This window comes from Arachis ipaensis, chromosome B08 (assembly GCF_000816755.2).
Source record: "Arachis ipaensis cultivar K30076 chromosome B08, Araip1.1, whole genome shotgun sequence".
In the NCBI taxonomy this organism is placed as follows: Eukaryota; Viridiplantae; Streptophyta; class Magnoliopsida; order Fabales; family Fabaceae; genus Arachis; species Arachis ipaensis.
Window position 1 is genome coordinate 129,072,892 of NC_029792.2, and position 16,191 is coordinate 129,089,082.

General features: G+C 36.1%; 1 long non-coding RNA gene across 1 annotated transcript; it reads left to right on the forward strand.

Annotated features, from left to right (window-relative positions):
• Positions 3,455–9,361, forward strand: LOC107612823. The gene is made up of 3 exons (XR_001613862.2): positions 3,455–3,862; positions 4,826–4,930; positions 8,948–9,361. It is a non-coding gene; the product is annotated as an uncharacterized LOC107612823 (long non-coding RNA).

Genomic DNA, 16,191 nt, shown 5'->3' on the forward strand with positions numbered 1-16,191 from the left:
TATTAGAAGCATTAATTATCACACACTGCATTCTTTCCCGCTACTGTTTATTGAGCTTAGCCAATAGCACTTTTAAGTTTCAATTCGTCTACCAATTAGCAGTGATTTTCTAATAACAAAGTCAAAAACCAATTGGTTGTTTTTGGTCTTTTATCATGTATGTAAGTATGTTAATTAACAGGGACAAAGCAACGTTCTGAATAACAAAATTGTTAGCATAAAAATTAATAAAGATTAATAAAGATAAACATAAGATTGATTATAATGAACAAGTAATAGTTTCACAATTTTAACATGGCCTGAAGTGATCTTAGTGGATGATCATGAACAAACTCTACTAAAAAACAGGATGAAAAACCAAAAAGAAAGGAAAACTTGGAATGCTAGAACACTGTAATTGCTATTTAGAAAATCAATATAGTAACAATGTTATTGAGTTTGCACATATATGTTCAAGACTCATCCCAAGACTCCTTTTTAACAAAACTAATCTCAATTGATATACTAGATATATATTTCTTATAACTAACAGAACTTAATTTTACTAAGTGACTTCACTATCTTTTGTACCCTTTGTCAAGTATAAATTAACTAATTTAGTTAATACACAGCTCCAAACACAGCAAGTAATCTGCTTCATACACTCCTCAATAACAGTGAACTATGCTTCATAAACAACTCAAATTGTCAAAATCAAATTTCAAGAAATGCATAATTTATCAAGCATGGCAAAGCTAAGTTCTCAAACAAAATTTTAATTGAACACAGAATCACAACATAACAGAGCACAAAATACAGCAGAGTATATCACAATAGCATTGAGCAAAGCTAATCAATAATAAATTAAACATTCAATAATTAATCAATCATTCAATAATTAATATAATATCTGAACGAAAAATAAAAACAAAAAGAAAAACAAGCATTAGCAGTGAGCAGAGAAGCCATTGCCTTCTTCGATCTGAGCAGTCTGGGCAGAGTATGAGGAAAAGTGGTTGAGTGCGACGGACGACGGTGACCAGGCGACAAGCACGATGACGGACGGCGGCAGAAGCGTGGCTGAGCAGAGGTAGACCAGACGACGGACGTGGAGAACGAGGAAGAAGCTGTGATTGGTGAATGAGGAGAGGAGTTGGAGACTTGGATCACGACGACAACGACCAGACAAGGACAGAAGCTCTTGAGCGCGACGGACGGCGGCGGAAGCTATTGTAAGCTAGGGTTTCTTTTTGGGGGAAGATAGCTTCGTTTAAGAGAGTGAGAGTTGAGAGGAGTTGGGGTGAACAGAGGTTGGAGAGCTCAAGAACGACGATGGCGCGACAGACGTCGGCAGTGTCTCCTTCCTTGCAGCAGCGGTGGAGGCTCCTGCTAGGGTTTTGTTTTTTGTTTGAGAGTGAGTTTGAGAGGAGGAGGAGACTGAACGCCGAACGCTTTCCCTTGTTGTTTTTATCCGAAACCCAAAACAGCACCGGTCGGTCAGACCGGCCAGTTTTGCTGAAACGGTGCTGTTTTGGGTTTCGGATAAAAACAACAAGGGAAAGCGTTCGGCGTTCAGTCTCCTCCTCCACTCAAACTCACTCTCAAACAAAAAACAAAACCCTAGCAGGAGCCTCCACCGCTGCTGCAAGGAAGGAGACACTGCCGCCGTCCGTCGCGCCATCCTCATTCTTGAGCTCTCCAACCTCTGTTCACTCCAACTCCTCTCAACTCTCACTCTCTTAAACGAAGCTATCTTCCCCCAAAAAGAAACCCTAGCTTACAATAGTTTTCGCCGCTGTCCGTTGCGCTCAGGAGCTTCTGTCCTTGTCTGGTCGTTGTCGTCGTGATCCAAGTCTCCAACTCCTCTCTTCATCCACCAATCACAGCTTCTTCCTCGTTCTTCGCGTCCGTTGTCTGGTCTACCTCTGCTCAGCCACGCTTCTGCCTCCGTCCGTCATCGTGCTTGTCGCCTGGTCACCGTCGTCCGTCGCGCTCAACCACTTTTCCTCGTACTCTGCCCAGACTGCTCAGATCGAAGAAGGCAATGGCTTCTCTGCACACTGCTAATGCTTGTTTTTCTTTTTGTTTTTATTTTTCGTTCAGATATTATATTAATTATTGAATGATTGATTAATTATTGAATGTTTAATTTATTATTGATTAGCTTTGCTCAATGCTGTTGTGATATACTCTGCTGTATTTTATGCTCTGTTATGTTGCGATTCTGTGTTCAATTAAAATTTTGTTTGAGAACTTAGCTTTGCCATGCTTGATAAATTATGCATTTCTTGAAATTTGATTTTGACAATTTGAGTTGTTTATGAAGCATAGTTCACTGTTATTGAGGAGTGTATGAAGCAGATTACTTGCCGTGTTTGGAGCTGTGTATTAACTAAATTAGTTAATTTATACTTGACAAAGGGTACAAAAGATAGTGAAATCACTTAGTAAAATTAAGTTCTGTTAGTTATAAGAAATATATATCTGGTATATCAATTGAGATTAGTTTTGTTAAAAAGGAGTCTTGGGATGAGTCTTGAATATATATGTGCAAACTCAATAACATTGTTACTATATTGATTTTCTAAATAGCAATTACAGTGTTCTAGCATTCCAAGTTTTTCTTTCTTTTTGGTTTTCCATCCTTTTTTTAGTAGAGTTTGTTCATGATCATCCACTAAGATCACTTCAGGCCATGTTAAAATTGTGAAACTATTACTTGTTCATTATAATCAATCTTATGTTTATCTTTATTAATTTTTATGCTAACAATTTTGTTATTTAGAACGTTGCTTTGTCCCTGTTAATTAACATACTTACATACATGATGAAAGACCAAAAACAACCAATTGGTTTTTGACTTTGTTATTAGAAAATCACTGCTAATTGGTAGACGAATTGAAACTTGAAAGTGCTATTGGCTAAGCTCAATAAACAGTAGCGGGAAAGAATGCAGTGTGTGATAATTAATGCTTCTAATACTCGGTCCAAAAAATAAAAAATAAACCCATATATAGTATATGTATACGGAATTTAATATCATCTGTAAAGATGAAAAAATAAATGTTATTAGTCTGAAATCCATTAAATTTCTGGTACTTTATCACAAAGTTAATCTGAAATCCTTTTTGGTTGATGATTTTTTGTGTAGTGTTTTAAATTTGGAAGATATTTTAGGATGTTTATTTATAATTTATATATTATTTTATTCTAAAACGGTTTTTTCGATTGAACCACCGGTTGGACTAATAAACCAGTAAACCCGTGACTAAAGCGGTTTGATAACCGGTCCGATTTTTAGAACCTTGTTTATAAGTTAAACCAAATCGTAATGAATTTCGGTTCGCGGTTCAACCGGTCGGACCGGGCGGTCCGTTCCGGTTTTCAGAACCTTGCTCGGGTATAATGAACCGGTTCTTTGTGGTTCATTTGTGGTGGAATTCTGAGCTTTGGTCTAGCTCCATCTATTTTCCGGCCTTAGAAGATCCAAGAAGAAGGAAGGTGTAGCATTGGTATTCTCTTCGAATGGCATTAGCAGGAGTGGGTGGGTATCATTGGTAACCGAGCTTGGCAATTGGTGGCTATGAATACCTGCTCGTGATTTTTCCCCCTTCAGGGGAGGGAGTTCAAGCATAGGGAAGGGTTGGGGATCGGGTTTCCAACTGGTTGGGATTTATCGGCTTCGGGTTCGGGTTCTGTATAGGACTCGGCTTGTTTTTGACTGTCCTTGATATACTCTCCTTATAACACACCAATGCTGACCCGAATAAGTTCACACAATCCCCAAATTGACAACCCGATCCGTTGCCACAAGAATACTACCTGGAAAGTGGACACATTTTTCATTCCTGCGGTGAGCAAAGTCTTTTCTAGAGTAACTGAGGTAATCCCTTTTCTTCCCTTTTTCAATCAATCGTTTGCTGATAGTAGCGTGGTTTCTATTGATTGAAGATGGACTCTGTCTTCTACGTTTTTCAATATCAATTGAGAGTTCGTTTCGTGTGTTGGGACTGCGTTCCGGGACCCATTCTCCATTCTGTTGGGTTTAAGTCTATGTCTATGTTATTGAATTCACGGTGGATAATTTCTCTCGTTTGAAAGTGTGGAATTTGTTTTTGTTGTTATTTGATTTTATCTTTTCATGTATTTATTTATTTTGGTGTCTGCTAAATGATGGGATAGAATCTTGTATTCTTATATTCCTTCCTCAGCTCTTCATGCTTTATTTTGAATATTTTATTTCCTAATTATATGAATATATCAGAATATGCTTGTGTTTGTGTACTCCGTAGAATGCACTGTTTACAATTGAGTGTGGGAGAAACCCAAGTTCTAAGTTTTCATGTCATTCTTCAGCATTTATATAGTATGAATAGGTTTGTTGTAGGATTCTATTCTAAAATTTATCTAGTTGTCTGAGAGTTTGTAACTAAGTATTGATTAATGAATAGTCTAGAGTTATGTCTTGTGGGAACTAATCCTTCAAATAAACTTTATTTGTTTGACTAAGTTATTGACCATGTTATGTTTATGTTGCGAATGATAATTCTTGAGGAGGAAAGTGGGGGTAATGGGGAATGCATGGGAAAATAGTTGATAATTGAGTGTGGAAGAAAAGAATATTTTAAGTTAGAGAGGTGCTCTTGAACATATCTTCTCATTCTTTGAATGAAATTCTTGAGTTCTTTTACAATTTTTGCTATCTTTTTATTTGGCTAAACCATAGCTCTTCACCCTCTGTGATGAAGATTTGATATTCACGAATAGATAGATCAGCAAGTTTTTACTTATTTTACTTGGCTAAGTATTTCATCCATAAAATTCCCCATCTTACCTTGCCTTTCAGACCAAAGCTTCTTCCCTTCTCTTGATGACATGGGAGCCAGAGGAGTTGTCGGGGACAAGTGGTCCATGAGAATTCTTTGGGCTTGTGCTCTTGGAAGTGCTGCTGGTAAGCATTCTTGACTTTGTTTTGATGGATTTTTATTTCGCCAAATTTGTTAAACTGTCAAGAAACTATGATTTGAAATCTGTCTTTTCCCTTTTTAATGGGAGAAAATTTATGTTTAATTAATCTTATTTTCTTCTTGACTTTTTCCAATTGTAAATATATTTTTCTCTTCTAAATTTCTTCTTCGTTGGAGATATTAGAATATCTATGAATAAATGAGTTAGGATATTATATGGTCCGTTATGATATGATAGTTAATTGTGCATATCCTGTAATTGTGTATAGATTCCTTCTACCAAACTGTATAAACTTGCCTTTGCTGTGTAACCAACACACAAGAATTCTTATGTCTTTCTCTCCCTCTCACATTTACCATGGTATCCAGTGTTTAAAGAGGCTTATTTAGTTCGTGTGCCAAGGGGACACACGGTCCTTTTTTTCATTTTCTTTTCCCGTTGTTATCGTGCGTCTTTTCAGTTGCTAGAACCTCTCCTGCCCTATACAAGCGAGTTACTCTGGCAGCACCTTTTGTTGTATTTTTATTTTTTAGCTTTCCTCCACCAGTTCCTCCATTGTAGGTTCCACAACGCTTATGTCATTGGAGTTGTGTCGGCATGTGCTGCTCAGCCTTTAAACCAGAACTTCTGTCCGCCTTCTGACACCCCTTCACTTGCCAATTCTTCTCCTTGCAGCACACCCACCGCCATCCCTTTTGCTTGCGCATTCACGGTCTCGTTCCATTGCCACAGCTACCATCGTGCTCACCTTACTGTCGACTTTTCAGATCCGATTATTTTTCTCATCCGATCATGTTTGACCTTGCCCTTTTTTATTTTCGTTTTTGCCCCTGGATTTTTTTATTTCTTTCCCTCTCTACTGGTCATTCCTTTTTGTTCTCATGGCTGTTGCAAGTTCTACTTCCACTGCAAAAACTCCCATTTTTCACTAATTATGTTAGTGTACCCTTTACCATAGACAAATTGGATGGTAATAACTATATGACTCATGGTATTTTGATATGTTTTGGCGTACTATTCCCAAACAGGCTAAAATTGATGCGCAACTTTGCAGCCTCATCAAGAGCACCATCCATCCCTTTATTAAGCAATTTTTTTGTGCACGTCATTTGTTAAGTCGTCTAGATGCAGGCTAAAGGCCCTTTATACTAATGACACTCAGTGGTCCTATATAGTTTGCTAAGGCCTCATGAATGTCATTGCCCTTGTCAAGTTGATGGTCCTATGTCTTCTTATTTGGCAAAAATTCATGGTGCTCTCCATGATTTCAATGAATTGTTGCCTCCTGCAACAACTATAGAAAAAGAGTTGGAACAAAGTATCTCATTCTTTATGATTCTAGCCTTATATGTATTGCCTCGATTACTCTTCAACCTGTGATTTAATTTTTGGGTCCACGACTATTCCCTCCCTTAATAATACAATCTGGGGTCTCTCTACTTTGCATTCCTCAAAACCTCCTGTTGAGCCTACCATTAGTTCATTTGCCTTTGTCTCCCGAGCTATTGGTCGCGTCATTTTTTTGGTGGCCGCCAATGCCCAGAATGCTATCACTACCATTATTTGGGTCATACTATTTGTAAATTTTAGATTTTTCGTGGTCTCCTGCCACGGGCGATTAATGTTGCTCAAACAAATCCCACCACCACCTCAACTACTCCAAACCAATCCACATTATCCCTTGCAAAGTATGCTGATCTTTTTCAGTGATATCAGCATTGTTAAAATTCTAGTGCCACTGAGCATGTTTTTCGATTGATTGACATTCTACCTCTAGCTATTGTGTCCTCATTGCTGGCAATTTTATTTCTTGGAGAAGTCGAAATTTGGATGTGGTTGAAAGATCTAGTGCAGAAGTAGAATATTGTGCTATGGCATTGATCTCATGTGAGCTTATGTGGCTGAAACAACTTCCTGCAAAACTCAAATGTAGGATAATCAAACCTTAAGACACTTGTATGTGACAACTAGACGGCTTTGCACATTGCTTCTAATCACATTGAGATTGATTGACATTTCACTAGACAAAAGATACTCTCTAATAACTTTGCTACTAGCTTTGTCAAATTAAATGATCACTTGGTAGATCTCTTAACTAAAGTCTTATGAGGTCTTAGAATAACTTATTTATGTAACAAGCTTGGTGCATTCAGTCTTAGCTCAAGCTTGAGGTGGACTGTTAGAATTCTATGAATAAATTATTTATGATATAATCGGTTATTATACAGAAATTGTGTATATAATGTACTAATGGACTGAGTCCTTTTTTTTTGCTATATAAATATGGCTATTGTAAAATTAATTTTCAAGCAATATCTGCTGTGTAACCAAAACATACGAAATTTTATAGGAAAAATCTTTGTTTAATTATAATATTAAATTCTTAGTTTCAAACCGTTTTAACTAGAATTAGATCCATAAAATGAATACAATTAATGAATACAATTAGACTAAATGAAAAAACTTAAAAAGAATTTGTAAACCACATGATATATAATTGAAATTAACATTCAATTTTCTAATTTTATTTTTCATGACTCACGATAGTACCATATATTTTTAACATATTACAACTACATGATATTAAAAAATATAAATTATTTAAAGAAAAAATAATTTATGAATGTTATAAGTAATGAATACAATTAGATCAAAATTAAAAAAAAATCTAAAAAATTATAAAGGTCTAGTGTTTTAGGAATTTATTACTTGATACATATGTTTAACAAACAAACAAAAAGAGTTTTGGTAATCAACCGAATTCTTCAAATACTTGTGCAAAACATTAGTAAGAATGGAGGAAAAAGAATAAGAGGCATAAAATTATATGAAAAGAGGAGATAGAGAAGATGTATGAAGTGAATATGATTTATATAGTAAACATAAGAAAAAGTGAGTATAAAATAAGAGGATGAATTATGCGTGAGTGAAAAAGAATCCTAAGTTATAATCTTATATAATAAACATAAGAAGTGAGTATAAAAAAGATGATAAATTATATTTATACCTGTTACGGATCCGACCCACGGATCCCGCATATCCGGTTACCCGGGGACAACCCGCTTCAACCCGAAGGCCCAAAAACCGGCCCTTCAAAGCCTCTAACCCAAATATCTCTCTTATCTTAGCTAAATAAGATAAGATAAGATATTCACCACCACCTATAAATAAGAGGACCCAGGTCCCTCCAGGTATTCATTCATTCCTCACACTTTCTACCTCTTAGATCCATTCTGACTTGAGCGTCAGAGTGTCTTTGCAGGTACCTCCCCCCATCGCTCCAGTCAAGCAATCCGGTTCCAGCCTTGCCCGCAGGTTCCCGATCCACCCTTCAATATGTACCGGAGACATCTCGTACAATACCTATTAAAGAGAAATATTATTAACATTGAAGATATATAAAAAACTAATTAAAAGTATAGAGTAACCTAAATAAAAATAAATGTAATGAGAGTGAGAAGAAAAGTAAAAAAGAATCCAAAGTTATATTAATGAGACACAAGAGGAGTTAGAACAAAAAAATTAAAACGTAATTTAATTAGATAAGTAGTAAGCAAATTGTGCCAAACAAATTACTTATGCTTACGTGGCATAGTATTAGAAAACTATAAGATTAATAATGCATTAGGAGATTACTTTGTGTTCTGTTTTAATATATTATAAATAGATAGATAGATTATTCTCATTATTCAATTATAATCTAACCAACTTGGGTTGGTCGAGTGGTTAGCTCACTCGTCCACTTAAGCAAGTGTCGAGGGTTCGAATCTCGTCTTGTGCATGCAGCAATCCATTGGCCAGCGGCAGACCCTTAAATGGAGTTCCGATCCGCGACAGATTAGTCCTTAGCCTTTCGGGTTGAGGGATACCGTGGGCAACCAAAAAAATTATAATCTTAAATTCTTAATTTCAACCATGTTTAATTATAGTGTTAATTTTTTCTTGAATTTGTTCAATTATAAGCTTGTGTTTATTGTTATTAATGACTATACTTGTCTAGGCCTATATATGGTTGCTGTAGACAGACAGAAGAAGAATAGGGAGAAGATCCTAGCCGAAGCTCTGAACATGGAATTAGGGGAAAACACTGGCAAAGATGCCTGAACTACAACATGATTTTGCCCCCCCAAAAAAAGAAAATAAATAAAAAAAGAAAAAGAAAAACTGTGTTATCATGCAGCCTAACAGATGCAGAATTGCCAGTCTTTTTTCTAAAAGTACCTTTTGATGCATAAGGTTTCTGCATTCATCTTTTTTTTTTTTTTCCCAAAGATAGGAAACTCGAACCCGCAACCTCTTAGATGAGTATGGGAAGACTATGCCATTTGAGCTATAACTCATTGGCTTCTGCATTCATCTTTTGTCCTTTTATTGGCAAGATAATCAAATAGTTTATTAAATTTTAGATGTGGCATATATATGTGTTGCAGTTTAGTATTTGTTGCAATTTCATCAAGAAACAAATCTCGGTATTTTCATTGAGTTAGCTAGTGAATAGTGGAAATTACGGATGAAGGCAAAAGCTTTATCCTGAAAAAGTATTTGAAATAAAAACATTGGTGTTAATTCTCCAAGGGTATATTTGGACTCCTTGAACTTGGAATTGATTTTGTTTGAAAATTGAAAAGTTTTTTTTGAATACATACAAAATAGGAATTGATTAGATATGTTTAGTACTAAATTCAAAGACTTTAATTTTTCAAAACGATTTAGTTGGATTGAAATGGTTCGATGCATTAAAAATGTAAAAAAAAAATGTTTTATCTTTTATGTATTAATATAAAAGAGACAATGTGGTTTGGGGTTCAAGATTAATATTAAGGGCATGAGATGATAAGGGGCTCATTTGATGGAGGACAGAGATAAGCGATTTGGGTTCAAGGTCTCTGTCGACGGTAATGGGGGTCACATGGTGGTGATTATTAATGAGGGAGCCTACATGAAGGAGGACAGAGATGGGGGATTAGGATTCTAATTTGTGTTTAAGCTCACACCTCAATATCATGATCTTGATAATCGACATCTAAAGACAAATGGATAAAATGGAGATTTCACACTTCTAAAAAGTTCCATTTTAAAGAACATGCAAAGAAGCTCAAGAAAAATTTTGAAAACTTGGCACCCTCATACATGAGAAAATCTATCAACTGTCGGCCAAGGGAGAAAGGACAAGTCTCATTGGACTAGTTGAGAGTGCAAAAAAATCTAATAATGCTTTTTAAATTTAGTGGAAGGCATAAATTATCTGTTGTTAAAATTTATTAGAAGATTTTTTTGGTGACTAATTTATTAGAAGATTTGATTTAATTTTAATTTGTTTAGTAGTATTTTTAGAAATTTTAAATTTAAATAAAATCTGATCTAATCTAATAAGATCAAATCTTATTTAAATTAGTTATCATATCTTTTAATTTTAGAGTCATATTTAAAAAGATTTGACTCACGTTTGGGTTAATATATTAGGGATCTATTGAAATACTTTTGTGAGTCATTTTAAAGAACTTTTGATGAATAAATTTTTTAGGTGTTAATATGCACGCTTTTTATGTGTGATCAAGTGAGGTGAGTGATTTACTTTGCTTGTTGCATGAAGAAATTTGAAGGATCCAGTCTAAAGATAATTCTTAGTGTTAGTTCTTTCAATTTCCAACTCTTTGATCTAGGTTGTCAATAACAGGTTCTTTGAAGGTTTAGTAGAAAAAACCCTTCTGTTAACCTAGGTTGCTAAGAACAAATTTCTTAGAGGTCTAGTAGGAAAATCTTTATCTATCTTTTTATATTTTCGCTGTCTTTTCTTAGTCTTTCAATTTCATCTGTATTTTCTTATCATTTAGTATTAGTTACAGGTAATAGGTAAATTCTTATTTATTTATACATTTATAGATTCTTGTTTAGTCTCTTTGTTTTTATCTTCTATTTTTACAAATTTACTTTAGAGTCACAAAAAATCGAAAACTCCAATTTTCTTATTTGATCTCTTGTTTTCTGAAATTATTATATTTTAAAGTCAGAGTCTGCAAAAGAAAAAAAAATCACCAAAAAAATAGAAAAAAAAAAGAGAGTAAAAAAAAAATAACAAATTTCGAACATGTTTACTTTGTTTTAACTTTGTAGAATTATTGTGTTTTAGTTAGGATTAAAATTTTTATAGTTCTGTCTGATGGTTTTCAGTGGCTAAGAGAAGGGGGGTTGAATCTTAGCCCCTTTTTCACTTAATAACATTTGCTGGTCTTTGAAACAACTTCTGGAGACTTTTTGCCTTTTGTCTCGTACCCAACCACGAGACTTTTTCTTTTGTCTCGTACCCAGCCACGAGACTTTTTTTTTTTGTCTCGTCAACCGGCACGAGATATTTTTCAGTTTTATCTCTTGGGCAGCAGAAACAGAAATGGAGTAGAAGAAAGAGAAGATTACACCAAGATATATCCTGATTCAGCTGCTAAGTGCAGTGCAGCCTACATCCAGTCTCCATCACAACAATGATGGAATTTCACTATAATCATCCTTGATTACAAACACCAATTCTCCCTAGGAACTACCCTTCCTATCCGGGACAAGTCCATAATCTAAACTCCAATCCTGAACTTGACTTGGTCAATGCCAAGCTTTCAACTGCTAAGTACTAACCCACTTGCAAGGAAATTCCCACAGAATCATGAAACACAACACAGATGTACAAAGGACCTCTAAGGACATCTATGGCTTTTTCTTTTAATTTTGCATACTCTGCCTTTTTTCGCTCTATGGCTTTTTCTTACAAATCTCACTGTTTGCCTTTTTCCATGAGACTCAATACAGACAAAATTAAAAAGAAAAATTACAAAATAGAAAACATTGAAGGAGAAGAACTTCTGTTAGCTTAGGTAGCTATGAGAACTCTGTGCCTTGCACTCTCACTCCTTGCTTCAAGCCCTGGCTGTTCACCCTTACTTATAGGGAGAAGCCTCCACAGTTGAAACCAAACAAACCAAGCTAAACTTCTTCTTCTTCAAACCAGAACCGGTTCTGCCAGAGAGAGAAGAGATAACTAATGCAAAATCCAACATGCAATTACCTCTAGTCCTTCCTTGGTCACCAATCTTCATCAATCCGAGCCCTCCATCTTTGCCTTGCTCTCCAAGATGGACTCCTGGCCCTTGATGCATGCTTGATGATGACAGCTTCATCTGCTCCAATCTCTGCCTCTTCCATCACGTAGCCACTGTAGCTACCTCCTGTGGTGGTTGAGCAAGATCAGAGTCAAGCCATCTCTCCAAGAATCTTCTTCTCTGACCGAGATCTTCTCTTCCATTTTTGGATATGAAGAAGCCAAGATCTCTTCACCAAATCTTACCAAAAGTGATGAGAATCTCAGCCATAGCAAACATTATGTTTTCTTTTTCTTGCCATCATTGTGATGGTCTTGTAGTGTGCTTCTTCTTCTCTTCGGTGGCTAGCTTTAGCTTCCATGCTCTTTGTGATATGACCGAAAGAAAGAAGAAAGAGTAGAGAAAGAGATAGAGTAAAAGAAAAATAATTAAATGAAGTTGGACAAATTAATTAAAAGTGAGTTGCTTTTTCTTCTCTCTATGCTGAGTATCGTGTAGCATTAATGCAATCAATCAAATCAATTACACTTTCTCTCTTATGGTTCCCAACGTAAGTTTAATTGAATTTGAAATCCATCACATGATGAAAGGTGGGATCCGTTGGAAGCAATGAAGCAAAACATTTGCTTTCTCAATTAGATACGGACCAAGCATTGAATCATTAATCAAAGATTATAATTGGGCTTGTAGCAACAAAAATCCAATCTGGCCCAATTCCTTTTGATTACGGACCAACTTTAATGGTCTTGGAGCAAGAATTTCAATTGGGCTTGTATCACAAATTCTGACCCAAATAACACAACAACTATTCAGCCATTAGGATCAAATTAATTTTGTATCAATGCTGAATGTATTTTCAATATAATTGGGCTTGCAACATTTTTCTTTTCTGTTCGGCCCATATGCTAAAATCTGCACCAACAAAACTGTCAATCAATACATATGAATTAAAATCAAATTAACAATTTTGTAATTTAAATTAAATTAATAATATTTGTTCATCATCAAATTAAATTTAGAGTTTTCAAAACTCATCACTGTCACCTTAGCGTTGCTCATTATTTTCTTTCCACTGTAACATACTCTAGTTTTCTTCTTGTCAAATTGAAAGTCTCTATCATTCATATTATTTTAGTTTGCTCTCTCATTTTCTTAATTTCTGAAGTGCAACTTGTTAAAGCAATCTAAGAGTAGCAAAAGATAAGAGCAGTAAGCTCAAAATTAAAGAGGGTACAAGCCAAAAATTGAGTACAAATACGAGTGACTTCATTCAGGTGATACACATGAGAAGAGCGTTGTGAGGACTTTTCTTATTGCAGTTCTTCGATGTCATTGAAACCAAACCAATCTGTGACTAGTGAAGAGGAAACGAGCCAAGATCCAAAATTGACATTCCAACTCCAAGCCATCGTTTGCATACTGAAAGGGTTCAACAGCGTCTTGATGTCATGGATTCGAGATTTAACTCTTTAACATCTACTAGAAGAGCGCATTTTTGAGAATTTATTCACAATTATTCTGAGGAATTTAAGGAGGAGGCTTCATCCAAATCCAGGAGGTATAGGCAACAAAAAGATATTGATAGTAATATCAATGCTATCAACATGCGCATACCGAAATTTAAAGGTAGAAGTGATTCTGAGGCGTACCTAGAATAGGAACGAAAGGTGGAGCTAGTCTTTAAGTGTCGCAACTATTCTGAGGTGAAGAAGGTGAGGCTTATAACTGTAGAATTTTCAGATTATGCTCTTGTTTGGTGGGATCAGTTAGAGAAAAATAGAAGACAGATTGGAAAAGCACCAATTCAATTTTGGGAAAACATGAAGAAGGTTATGCAACATCGATTTGTACCATCTTACTACTACAGAGAGCTATATCAACAGCTCCAAAGGTTGTACCAAGGCTCTAAGTTAGTAGAAGAGTATCATAAGGAGATGGAGATGCTACTAATCAAGGCAAATATTGAAAAAGAGCCCGAAGCTACTATGGCATGTTTCTTGAGTAGGTTGAATCGAGACATTGCATATGCTGTTGAACTTCACCCATATGTGTAAGTGGAGGACTTGGTGAATATGGCCATAAAGGTAGAAAAGAATTAAAGAGAGAAGCGGATGTGATCTTCTTCCAACTCTAATTCCAGATAGAATTTTAGGGGAGCTAAGTTTGAGGAGAAAAATGGCTTCAAGGTTGCCGATTCGAAAGAAAAGAACACAAACAAACATAGAAAAAGTCTAATTCCACACGTAACCCTTCTTCAAAGCATCGAGAAATTCAATGCTTTAGGTGCCAGGAATTAGGCCATTATACTTTAGAGTGTCCAAATAAAAGGATAATGGTCCTCAAGGAGAATGAAGTGTTCTCGGAGTCTGAAGATGCTACAAATGATGAAGAGGTTCTCAAGTGTACAGAACGGGCCCTCCCATTTTGCGGCGAGCTTTCCATGAGATGGGGGGTCGCCTGGCCTGTTCGGTCTTTTGGAGTACTAAGTCGCCGGTTTGGAATGAGCGAGGGTGGACCATCTGATTGTATCTCGGGGCTATGTTTTGTTGCAATGCTCGGTGGCGGACGGAAGCTATGTCTCGAGTTTCTTCAATTAAATCAAGTTCGGTTCGTCGAACTTCGTCATGATTAGTTGCTTGTGTCCTTAGTGAGGATTGAGAGATCTCTAATGGGATCATTGCTTCAGACCCGTAAACCAAACGGAATGGGGTTTCTTTAGTAGAAGAGTGTATGGTCGTGTTATAACCCTACAGTATTTCTAGAATAAGTTCTGCCCAAAGCCCTTTTGCATATCCAGTTTCTTTCTCAAGGCGTGTAGGACAACCTTGTTGGCTGCTTCAGCTAATCCATTTTTTGTGGGTGTTCAACTGAGGAGAAATATTGTGTGATTTTTAGATTCTGCAAAAAGGATGTGATTATGGTCGGCAAATTGGCGACCATTGTCAGTAATAACATGATGAGGTATACCAAATCTGCATATTATATGTTTCCAAACAAAGGAAACCATTTGCTTTGATGTGATTTTTGCTAGTGGTTGCGCCTCAATCCATTTAGAAAAATAGTCAATTGTCACAACCAGAAATTTTACCTGTCCTGGTGCAATAGGAAAATGGCCGAGAATGTCGATTCCCCATTGATAGAATGGCCAGCTTACCTCTGAGTGATGTAGTTGCTCGGTTGGTAGATGTATAACTAGAGCGTATTTCTGACAGTTTGTGCAGGTTTTCACTTTTCGAAGGTAGTCCTTCTGTAGGTTGGGCCAGAAGAACCCGGCTTGGAGTATTTTTGAAGGTAGTCCTTCGGATTGGTGGCTTCAGATGGAATATTTTCAGTTTTTAGGTAATGGATGTAAGGCCATTGCCAGTCATCTTGATTAGTAATGTGATAAATTTTCATTGAATTGATGCTTGGTGTAATCAAAGTGGATTGTAAAATAGTAGTAGTATGTGATTGTGTACTAGCCAATTTTGACAAAATATCAGTTCGGTGATTTTGTTCTCTAGGGATATGATGAATTTCAAAATTTGAAAAATTATTTATAAGTTGTTTAACAATATCCAGGTATTTTGTTAAAAGAGGATCTTTGACTTGAAAAGATTGATTAACTTGTTGAACAACTAATAGAGAGTCACAGTATACCTTTATTGCTGAAATATTTAACTCAATGGCTAACCTTAAGCCGGCAATAAGTGCTTTATATTCGACTTGATTGTTGCTTGCCTTAAAGGAGAAACGGAGGGAGTGTTCCAAAACTATTCCTGTTGGGTCTTCGAGGAGAATTCCTGCCCTTGACCCTTGAGGATTAGAAGCTCCATCGACGTATAATATCCATTCGGTATTTGCATCATTGGAATTGGGCACAATAAATTTGGTAACGAAGTCCGCTAGGTATTGTGATTTTATTGATCCTCAGGATTGGTATTTGATATCAAACTCTGATAATTTGATTGACCATTTTATTAATCTCCCATCTAGTTCTAGCTTTGTGAGTACTTGTCTTAGTGGTTGGTCAGTGCGTACATTGATAGTATGACTCTAAAAATAAGGTCAAAGACGTCTGGCTGAGAAAACCAAAGCAAGTGCGAGCTTTTCTATCTTTGGATAGCGAAGCTCGGCGTTTTGCAATGATTTGCTCGTAAAATAAACAAGTTGTTGG